The following is an 11,577-nucleotide window of genomic DNA, read 5'->3' as shown; positions in this document are numbered from 1 at the left end:
ATCGGAACTGAGCTGGGACTACTGAGCCACATCTTCATCTTTTTATTTAATTTTATTTTCTTTATCTCTATTGTTGAAAGTATTACATATGTCCCCCTTCCCCCCAACCCTCTCCAGCCCACCCACCCCCGGCCCTCACCCCCCCTGTCTGTGCCCAGGGGCCATGCAGAGATGCACACAGGGTCCTTGGTGATTGTCTCTCACCACCCGCCCTGCCCGCCTTCCCCCCGAGACTCTGGGTCCACTCCGTCCACCAGTTTATTTTGCTAATTAGATTCCTCATATGAGTGAGGTCATGTGACACGTGTCTCTGACTGACTGACTTCGCTCAGCATGAGGCTCTCCAGGCCCCTCCGTGCTGTCCCAAAGGGTAAGAGACCCTCCTTTCACTGCTGCATCGCGTTCTGTGGTGTGAATGCCCACAGCTTCTACCCACTCCTGCTGACGGGCACTTGGCTGTTTTCAGATCTCAGCTGTTGTGAACTGTGCTGCTGTGAACACAGGGTGCATACATTCTTTCTGATTGGTGCTTCCAGTTTCTTAGGGCATATTCCTAGAAGTGGGATCTCTGGGTAAATGCAGTTCCATGCTGTTCTCCATGGTGGCTCACCAGTCTGCGTTCCCACCAGCACTGCACGAGGTTGAACCACAGTCTTTATTCTTGGCCTGGGGAGGGACAGGTCTCACGGAGACAATCGATCCTCAGAGGAGAGGGGTGGGAAGAAGGAGACCAGCCGCTGAGTGGGAGCTGTAGACGAGGGGAGCCAGGCGAGCAAGGCCCCTTCCATACAAGCCGTCAGTCACTGCCCTCCCCCTCCTCCCTCTGTGGGCCAGCGACAACCTCTGACCTGGGAGGGCGATAGTCAAGCGTAGACGTTAAGTCATGGTTCCCAGGTCGCTGGAGAGAGATTGCGCCTCTGACTCCTAACCAATCTGGAGAGCCCTGGCGTGGCTTTTACCATTCTTTTTTAAGTCACTTATCACCTGCCAGTATGAGGTGGCCCCACGCTGGGTCTGGGAACATAAATTCCTACACTCAGAGAAGGGAGCGGCCATGTGGGAGTGCCAGCGTGTGGAGGACCCTCTGGGCGAGGTAACTCAGATCCTAATGAAACATGCTCAGTCCTGAGGACATAACAGAACCCTCGAAGACATACATGTGAATCCATCAGAATCCTGAGCGGCAACTCAGGTGGCGATCTGGGAGCAGCAGCGAATGACAATCTCGGGCTGCCCTGGGGACAAAGACCTGTGCGAAGGCCGAAGAGGCTGGGGAGCCGAGAGAAGAGTCTGGAGGGTAGAGGGGCTGCCGATGCACAGGGCTCAGTGCTGCCATGTGTGGTGCGGGAGGAAGCGTGCCGCTGCTCAGCTGGTAGCTGTGGTGCAGCGGCTGCTCTGTTCAGTGGGAGGATGTGTTTGTCTGGGCCGGTGGCAGCGGCCTGTGTGGGCTTCACTGTGAGGACTGTTGTCTGACGGCTGGATGGCCACTGGCTTCTACAATAAAGGCTTTCTTACACACACCCTCAACCTCTCACGGCTCCTCCATCCACCACCCGCGTCCACGGAGGGCCAGCCTGGCAGAGGGCTGGGCCCTACTGGGAGTGCAGTGGGCGGGGCTTGAGAAGGAACCTGCCCTGGCCGCTGGCTAGTCGAGCAGAATTCAGAAGACGACAGGGACGCAGGCAGCTGTGCTCCGGCTGCTCTGACACACGTTTTGGTACGTTCTTTCTTTTTCTTAATCCTCACCGAGGATATTTTTCTACTGAATTTTAGAGAGAGTGGAAGAAAGAGGGAAAGACAGAGAGAAACACATCGATTGGTTGCCGCCCTGCATGACCCCTGACCAGGGCCTGGGCCAGGGAGGAGCCTGCAACCAGGGTACATGCCTTTGAGTGTAATCGAACCAGGACCCTTTGGTTTGCAGGCTAATGCTCTATCCACTGAGCCACTCTGGCGAGGGAAGTTCTTTGAATTGTGCGATGCTTTGGTTTGATCATGGGTGAAATGGGCATTGTGATGTCTGCCTTCTGAGAGTTTAATCAGACACAGCAATGTAGGGAGGTAACTGGCAAGTCTGGGAATTTGGTGACTGTTTGCCTTAGTCATCACAAGACAGAGGTGGGGTCTGCCTGGCCTCCTCCCAGAGGCCTCCTCACCTGCTGCCGAGCCCCTTTCAAAGCCCCTGCAGTTGGAAGCCGACACTGAACTGCCTGCCTGCACACTGTTCCTGCCATTTTAAAAAAGGAGTTCCTGGAATCCTATTTCAACCAATAGGACTGAGGCTTTCTCCATCCAATCACAGCTGCTCAGCTCTGGCCAATCAGAGTGGTTCTATTCTGACCAATCAGTACAGTGCCTTTTGCACCAAACTGCAAGGACTTTGAATCCTCATTTGCATGAAGACAGACCAATAAGGGACCAGGGCAGGAACTTCCGGCCATATAAATCAGCTCCTCTCTCACTGAGAACACTCTTTCCTTTAAGACTGGATCTCCCTGATTGAGCTAAAACATGGATGCTGTCTCAGCAGAGCAGAGCAGAGCAGAGCTGTCTAGCTGGAGGGGGCCTGGCCCCGGGCGGCCTGGCTGGAGTCGCCTTGCAGCTGTGCTGTGTCACCATTGGGTTGTTTTGCAATGAATAGTGTTTCCTTTTTCGTTTCACCTCAAATTGGGGATTCTTGTTAGTATTGAGTGGGTACAGGGACCATCTACCATCTGTTGACACCTTGGAGTTTACATTCTAGTTAGAGATGTACAATAAATAAATAAATATGTCAGCTAGGGATAAGTGCTTTGGGAAAAATAAAGCGGTAAGGAGACAGTGTCAGCCTTTGGAGATGTTGTTACAGACAGGATGGCAGGGAAATGCTTTCTGGGGAGATGGCATCTGCACAAAGACCTGATTGGGATGGGGGAATGAGCTCTGAATATCTGAGGAAAGGCGTTCTAGCAAAGGAACGGCATATGCAAAAGTCCTGAGACAGGAGGAGGCTGAGGTTTGGAGGAGCAGCAGGGACAGCAATGGGACTGAGCGGATGAGTGAGCAGAAGAAGAATGTTCAGTAGAGAGGACATCAGAGAGGCAGCAGCGCCAGAACAAGGCCCTGGGCAACCGTGAGGCAGGAGGAAGGTAAGCTGGGAAGTCATGAGCAGAAGGACAATCTAATTTTTTATAATTTTTAAGATGCCGCTTATATGCAGTAAAATTCACCATTTTTAGTGCAGAGTTCTTCCAGAGTTGGCAACTGAGTCCAAGCATGCTCCGTAGCTCAGTTACCCCCGAAAGCCCCCCTCCCCGTGTGGCCTCACACCCCCTGTGCCCCTGGGCCGCTGGTCTGTGTTCTGTCCCTGGTTTTGCTTTTCCCAGGACGCCATTCGAAGGGAGCTGCAGAGCAGGCACCTGCCTGACGGATTCTTTCAGGTCTCATGATGCACCGAGACCCAGCACCCTGGCTCGCGGAGCTCCTCCCTGAGGGTACGCCACCGATGGGGGCACGGGGTGTGCTCACCCCGCACCAGCGACCGGCATTTCAGAGTGTTCCTTTCCGTGTGACAAGATCAGGCCTCTGCAAGCACCTGTGTGCAGGATTTTATGTGACACAAGTTTGTGTGATTTCTTCTCACAGGAAATGAGTGCACCCCACCCCCATCCGGAACAACTAAACGGCTGGAGGTAGTCTCAGTGGCGTTCAGACCTGGCACCAGGCAGGCAGCACAGGCCTCGCAGAGGGAGCTGAGCGGCCGGGGACCCAGGTCTCCGGCCTCCCCTGGGTGCCGGCAGGCGAGGGAGCCGCCCCGGCTGAGGAAGGACCCTCCTGGAGCTCACAGGGGCCAGGACGGGAACACTGCGCCCTGGGGTGGAAACACGGTACTTCCTGGGAGACGGGAAGAATATGCCAAAGGGATCGCCTCAGCAGCGGTGAGATCGGCCGAGGTGACAGCAGTCCCCTAGCCTTGCTGGGGTTCCCGTGTAAGCTCTGAGGCGCAGGAAGGGAGGACCTCACGCCCCTGGCCCTGGGGACCTGCCTGGCGCACCAGCTGTCAGCACTCAGGACCCAGGGGCCGTCGCAGGCCTGGCACTGCCTTGGCCTTCCCGGTCCTCAGCGCCTCCGGCAGCTGCGAGCGCTCTGCCTGGCCTGCAGCCGGGAACCTTCCATGCCCTGCGCTGGCCTCCTTGTCTCTCCCTCAGGAAACATCGGCCTCCATCCCTGCCCTGTGTGTGTAAAGACACCATGCCATTCCCCTTTGTTTGGTGGTGGTGGAATAGAGCAAATGATCTGCTGTAACCGGTTTGGCTCAGTGGAGCGTCGGCCTGTGGACTGAAGGGTTCCGGGTCCGATTCCGGTCAAGGGCATGATCCTTGGTTGCAGACACATCCTCAGTGGGGGGTGTGCAGGAGGCAGCTGGTCGATGTTTCTCTCTCATCGATGTTTCTAACTCTCTGTCCCTCTCCCTTCCTCTCTGTAAAAAATCAATAAAATATATATATATATTTTTAAAAAGAGTAAATGGTCCCCATTGGAGACCAGACTCAGGCCCGGCAGGGCAGCAGCAGGAAGCCTGGCGAGGAAGCTGGCACTGTAACCAGGGGAGAGCGGCGGGGCCTGTGCAGGGCCGGGGTGCTGCTGGGTGGTCCAGGGGAGACGGCGAGGGCCCCGACCAGGGTCGGAGCCGTGGTGAGGGTGGTTGAGTTCAGGCTGCATTGGGAGCCTGCAGCTGACGAGACTGGCCGATGGAAAGGATGTGGTGTGAGAGGGCACGGGGGTCAGGGCAGGCGCTGCTCTGTGGGGCCGGTGACGGGTGATCAGGGAGGACGGGCAGAGCAGCTCTGGGGCTGGAATGAGGTGAGGTCACGAGGCTCATTTTTTTGTTTTGTTTTGTTGAGTGTTTTTAAATATATTTGTATTGATTTCAGAGAGGAAAGGAGAGGGAGAGAGAAACATCAGTGATGAGAGGAAATCATTGATTGGCTGCCTCCTACACACCCCCTACTGAGGCGGCATGTGCCCTGACCGGGAATCGAACGCTGATTCATAGGTCTATGCTCAACCACTGAGCCACACCGGCGGGGCATGAGGCTCTTTTTGATCAGCTGACATAACTGTCTGCAAGGAAGTCATTTCAACGGTGCGCGCGCGCGCGCGCACACACACACACAAACACACACCCGCCTTCCCCAGTCCGCGCCTCAGACAGCCTCCAGGAGCAGGTGCAGAATGGAGTGAGCTCAGTGAGGCCACGCCTGGCCCACCTCCCTCCATGGCTGTGCCTCCCTGGGGCCCTGGGACCCTCGTGGGAGCTTAAAGCACGTGACTCCCGCTGCCTTGTGTCGGCCTCGCCCGGGCAGCCAGAGGTGGTGTGAGCATCTCCTTTGCTGGCCCGGACTGGTGGGTGGCCCCCTGGCCTCTCACGGGCAAGCCACAGAGTGAGCAGGGAAGCCAGAGCCCGGGACTCTGAACCGGGATAGCGCTCCCCGCCCGCCCCAGGCCTTGCTGGAGGCTCAGTGGAGCTCCCCCAGGGCGGTGTCTGCGCACCTGATGTGGGGCACACCCTCCTCCCAGACGCAGGAAAGGTCCACTGTCCACCTGAGCGAGGGGGCACTGGGCCTGATTGTGGGGCCGTGGGCTGCCTGTGCCCTCAGTCTGTCTGCTCTAGCAATCGTCTGACAACAGAGGAACCAGAGACCATGAGGAAACCGCTCCAGCTCTGGCCCTCGCCCCTGCGAATGTACCGCATTCGAATCTCCCAGACCCCCTCTCCCCGGGGCTGCCGCAGAGGGGGGACCCACCTGTCTAAAGCCAGACACACACACACACACACACACACACACACACGCCCCGGACTCTGGCTCCACCCGGAAGATTCTTTGCTCTCCGCACACAGCTCTCCTGCCCGGCTGCCAGCATGCACCCAGCTCTGTCTTCCGTCTGAAGCAGAAAACCACTCGCCTTCTTCCTTTGGGGCCAATGCCCTCTCTGTCCTTCACAGCCAAGGCGCTTGGCACCGCAGCCTCAGCCCTGGCTGGTGTTGCTCAGTGGATAAGTGTCGGCCTACGGAGGGAAGGCCCGGGTTTGATTCTTGTCAGGGCACATGCCGAGGTTGCAGGCTCCATCCCCAGTGGGGCATGCAGGAGGCAGCTGACGGATGACTCCCTCTCGTCATTGATGTTTGTATCTCTCTTCCTCTCTGAAATCAATAAAAATATATATTTTTTTAAATTGTAACCTCATGCACTGGTGCCCGCACCCCTGCTACCACTGACTCCTCCACACTCTAGACCACATGTGTCAAACACAAGGCCCGCGGGCCAAATCCAGCCCGCCAGGCTTTGCAATGTGGCCCGCACCGCGCTGTCATCACTGCACTCCACTGTCAGTTTATGACATTGTCAGTTTATGACTGTTCAGTAAACCATTCGGCCCGCGATTTAGGCTGGATTTTAGATTTTGGCCCCTTCTCTGATTGAGTTCGACACCCCTACTCTAGACCCAAACTTCCACTGCCTCCCCACCGGCCACCCCATTCCACCAGGGAGCCCTCTGCAGCACTGCCCGTAAGCACTCTTCTTGCTGCCTACACCCCACTTTGCCTTCCCCTCTGGCAGTTCTTCATCAGCCATTATCGCAGCCCCTCCTCCAGCCCTCCCCCCAGTGATGGAGCCCCTCCTCCAGCCCTCCCCCAATGACAGAGCCCTCCTCTGACCAATAACAGAGCCCCTCCTCCAGCCCTCCCCCCAGTGACAGAGCCCCTCCTCCGGCCCTCCCCCAATGACAGAGCCCTCCTCTGACCAATGACAGAGCCCCGCCTCCAGCCCTCCCCCAATGACAGAGCCCTCCTCTGACCAATAACAGAGCCCCTCCTCCAGCCCTCCCCCCAGTGACAGAGCCCCTCCTCCGGCCCTCCCCCAATGACAGAGCCCTCCTCTGACCAATAACAGAGCCCCTCCTCCAGCCCTCCCCCCAGTGACAGAGCCCCTCCTCCGGCCCTCCCCCAATGACAGAGCCCTCCTCTGACCAATAACAGAGCCCCTCCTCCAGCCCTCCCCCCAGTGACAGAGCCCCTCCTCCGGCCCTCCCCCAATGACAGAGCCCTCCTCTGACCAATAACAGAGCCCCTCCTCCAGCCCTCCCCCCAGTGACAGAGCCCCTCCTCCGGCCCTCCCCCAATGACAGAGCCCTCCTCTGACCAATGACAGAGCCCCGCCTCCAGCCCTCCCCCAATGACAGAGCCCTCCTCTGACCAATAACAGAGCCCCTCCTCCAGCCCTCCCCCCAGTGACAGAGCCCCTCCTCCGGCCCTCCCCCAATGACAGAGCCCTCCTCTGACCAATGACAGAGCCCCACCTCCAGCCCTCCCCCCAATGACAGAGCCTCTCCTCCAGCACTCCCCCAATGGCAGAGCCAAGGTTCCCTGCATAAGCCCCTCTTCCCTGGGGTCTGAGCATGCTACTTGCTGCTAAGTCCTAAACTCTTGTTTCCAGCTCTGCTGTTCTGGTCCTGTGGGCAAACTCAACATTTTCACATGAACCAGCCCCTCCCTCACTCTCTCCAGGGCTCCTCCAGCACCAGGCACCCACAGGAGACACTTGCGGGTCTTCCTGCTGCCTTCTCCTCACCCTGAATACGCCGGACACTATCCTTTCTAATCAAAGAGTAATATGCAAAATGACCATCACTCCAACACACAAGATGGCTGCCCCCATGTGGTCAGAGATGGCTGCCACAAGATGGCCAGCAGGGGAGGACAACTGGGAGGGATCAAGCCTGCAAGGGAGGGCAGTTAGGAGTGACCAGGCCTGCAGGGGAAGACAGTTAGGGGTGACCAGGCCTTTAGGAGAGAGCAGTTTGGGGCAATCAGGCTGGCAGGGGAACAGTGAGGCCTCAATAACGCTGTCATGAGAGTGATTTGGAGATGATCAGGCTGGCAGGCAGAAGAGGTTAGGGGCAATCAGGAAGGCAGGCAAGCGAGCAGTTGGGAGCCAGCAGTCCCCAGGGTTGTGAGAGGGATATATGACTGCCTGTTTAGGCCTAATCTAGTAGGATTGGGCCTAAACGGGTAGTTGGACATCCCTCAAGGGGTTCCAGATTGGAGAGGGTAAAGGCTGGGCTGAGAAACACAGACACCCCTGTGCATTTCATTCACCAGGCCTCTAGTGTGTGTGTGTGTGTGTGTGTGTGTGTGTGTGTAATTGATTTCAGAAAGGAAGGGAGAGGGAGAGAGCAATAGAAACATCAATGAGGAGAGAGAATCATCGTCCAGCTGCCTCCTACAGGCCCCACACTGGGGATCCAGCCTACACCCTAGGCAGCTGCCTTTGACCAGAATGTAACCATGACCTCCTGATTCACAGGCGATGAACACTCTCCAGCTTACCCCAGCCCCTCACACCTCAGCCCTCCTGCCTTCCTCTGCCTGGGCAGCCACACTGGGCCCACAGCGGCTGTCTCGGGCTGCCACCTCCACTCCGTCCTCTGCCCTGCAGCATCGGCATGGCTCCCGCGGCCGTGGCCATGGCCTGCGAGCCTGGCCATCTGGCTCTGCCCACCCTGCCCACTGCCCGCTCCTGCCTCCACCTCACCCTCTCCCAGAGCCCATTGCTGGGTTCACTACCCGCTTCCCTTTTCCGAGGTGCCCGGGGCCCACCCGCCCACCCCAGGGCCACAGGCTGTCCATGGCCAGCAAAGGGAGGGATGCCCCTCGTCCCTCCTCCGTGCCCAGCCCGCTGGCCTGGGAATGCCCTCCGAGGTGAAGCACTGCCAAGAGGGCGTCCATGCTGAGAATCCTGGTGAGGCCAAGTCCAAGAGCAGCAGCAGCCACACACCCCGGGCATCCCGACTCCTCCACAGCAGGGACTCCTGAGGTGGCTATGGTGCAGGGAATCTACCGGAAAGAAGCTCAGAGGACACTGTGCAAGGGCGTGGGCGGGATCATCCTGTGGTCCAAGCCTGAGCCTCCTCGGGCCCAACAGCTCCTCTGAAACCGAGAGTGGAGAAGCTGCCCTCCTTGGTCAGCTGCTCCTGCTCAGTGCTGCCCCCTGCAGCCCAGAGCACGGGTGCTGCCACCTGTGGCTACCTTTGTCATGGAAGCAGATCCCACCTGAATGTGGGTGTCACCTAAGGAGGGAGGAGGTGTGTTATGGGAGGAGGTGTGTGTTACGGAATGAGGAAGGAGGTGTGTATTATTGGAGGAGGGGGAGGTGTGTGTTATGAGAGGAGTAGGGAGGAGGTGTGTTATGGGAGGAGGAGGAGGTGTGTGTTATGGGAGGAGGAGGAGGTGTGTGCTATGGGAGGAGGAGGAGGTGAGTGTTATGGGAGGAGAGAGGAGGTGTGTGTTATGGGAGGAGGGAGGATGTGTATTATGGGAGGAGGAGGAGGTGTGTGTTATGGGAGGAGGAGGAGGTGTGTGTTATGGGAGGAGGGAAGAGGTGTATAATGGGAGGAGGAGGAGGTGTGTTATGGGAGGAGGGAGGAGGTGTGTTATGGGAGGAGGAGGAGGTGTGTTATGGGAGGAGGGGGAGGTGTGTTATGGGAGGAGGGGGAGGTGTGTTATGGGAGGAGGGGGAGGTGTGTTATGGGAGGAGGAGGAGGTGTGTTATGGGAGGAGGAGGAGGTGTGTTATGGGAGGAGGGGGAGGTGTGTTATGGGAGGAGGGGGAGGTGTGTTATGGGAGGAGGGAGGATGAGTGTTATGGGAGGAGGGGGAGGTGTGTTATGGGAGGAGGGAGGAGGTGTGTATTATGGGAGGAGGAGGAGGTGTGTTATGGGAGGAGGGGGAGGTGTGTTATGGGAGGAGGGAGGAGGTGTGTTATGGGAGGAGGAGGAGGTGTGTGTTATGGGAGGAGGGAGGAGGTGTGTGTTATGGGAGGAGGAGGAGGTGTGTTATGGGAGGAGGGGGAGGTGTGTTATGGGAGGAGGGGGAGGTGTGTTATGGGAGGAGGGAGGATGAGTGTTATGGGAGGAGGGGGAGGTGTGTTATGGGAGGAGGGAGGAGGTGTGTATTATGGGAGGAGGAGGAGGTGTGTGTTAGGGGAGGAGGAGGAGGTGTGTGGTTATGGGAGGAGGGGGAGGTGTGTATTATGGGTGGAGGGAGGAGGTGTGTATTATGGGAGGAGGAGGAGGTGTGTGTTATGGGAGGAGGGAAGAGGTGTATAATGGGAGGAGGGGGAGGTGTGTTATGGGAGGAGGGAGGATGAGTGTTATGGGAGGAGGGGGAGGTGTGTTATGGGAGGAGGGAGGAGGTGTGTATTATGGGAGGAGGGAGGAGGTGTGTGTTAGGGGAGGAGGGAGAGGTGTATATTGGGAGGAGGGGGAGGTGTGTTATGGGAGGAGGGAGGAGGTGTGTTATGGGAGGAGGGGGAGGTGTGTATTATGGGAGGAGGGAGGAGGTGTGTGTTAGGGGAGGAGGAGGAGGGAAGAGGTGTATAATGGGAGGAGGGGGAGGTGTGTTATGGGAGGAGGAGGAGGTGTGTGTTATGGGAGGAGGGAGGAGGTGTGTATGGGAGAGGGAGGATGTGTGTTATGGGAGGAGGAGGAGGTGTGTATTATGGGAGGAGGAGGAGGTGTGTTATGGGAGGAGGGAGGAGGTGTGTATTATGGGAGGAGGAGGAGGTGTGTTATGGGAGGAGGGAGGAGGTGTGTGTTATGGGAGGAGGAGGAGGTGTGTTATGGGAGGAGGAGGAGGTGTGTTATGGGAGGAGGAGGAGGTGTGTATTATGGGAGGAGGAGGAGGTGTGTGTTATGGGAGGAGGAGGAGGTGTGTTATGGGAGGAGGGAGGAGGTGTGTATTATGGGAGGAGGAGGAGGTGTGTTATGGGAGGAGGGAGGAGGTGTGTGTTATGGGAGGAGGAGGAGGTGTGTTATGGGAGGAGGAGGAGGTGTGTTATGGGAGGAGGAGGAGGTGTGTATTATGGAGGAGGAGGAGGTGTGTGTTATGGAGGAGGGGGAGGTGTGTATTATGGGAGGAGGGAGGAGGTGTGTATTATGGGAGGAGGGAGGAGGTGTAGTTATGGGAGGAGGGGGAGGTGTGTTATGGGAGGAGGAGGAGGTGGTAGGGAGGGGGAGGGTGTGTGTTATGGGAGGAGGAGGAGGTAGTGTTATGGGAGGAGGGAGGAGGTGTATAATGGGAGGAGGGAGGAGGTGTGTTATGGAGGAGGGAGGATGTGTGTTATGGGAGGAGGAGGTGTGTGTTATGGGAGGAGGGAGGAGGTGTGTTAGGGAGGAGGGAGGAGGTGTGTGTTAGGGGAGGAGGGAAGAGGTGTATAATGGGAGGAGGGAGGAGGGTGTTATGGGAGGAGGGAGGAGGTGTTTTAGGGAGGAGGGAGGAGGTGTGTGTTATGGAGGAGGAGGTGTGTTATGGGAGGAGGGAGGAGGTGTGTTCTGGGAGGAAGGAGGAGGTGTGTGAAATATAGTGGCAACCATACTTTGGTAAAAACTGCTGTTTGAATTTTAGCTTTGCTATCTGACTTCGGCCTTTGATTACTTGCTGAGGAGTGGGAAATTACTGACCTTGCCTGGAGGGTAGAAAGTTACTCATCCCTCCCCCTCCTGGACCTGAAGGCCAAATCAACAGTCTGGGTTAGTC

The 11,577-nt window shown here is 57.4% G+C and overlaps 1 long non-coding RNA gene across 1 annotated transcript in view; it reads left to right on the top strand.

Annotated features, from left to right (window-relative positions):
- Nucleotides 1-11,577, top strand: part of LOC311628404 — a 446,163-nt gene that overhangs the window by 409,517 nt on the left and 25,069 nt on the right. The gene's annotated exons all lie outside the window — the stretch shown is intronic.

This window comes from Pipistrellus hanaki (genome assembly GCF_964339955.1).
Source record: "Pipistrellus hanaki genome assembly, chromosome: 9".
Classification (NCBI taxonomy): domain Eukaryota; kingdom Metazoa; phylum Chordata; class Mammalia; order Chiroptera; family Vespertilionidae; genus Pipistrellus; species Pipistrellus hanaki.
This window is presented reverse-complemented; position numbering and strand designations above follow the sequence as displayed.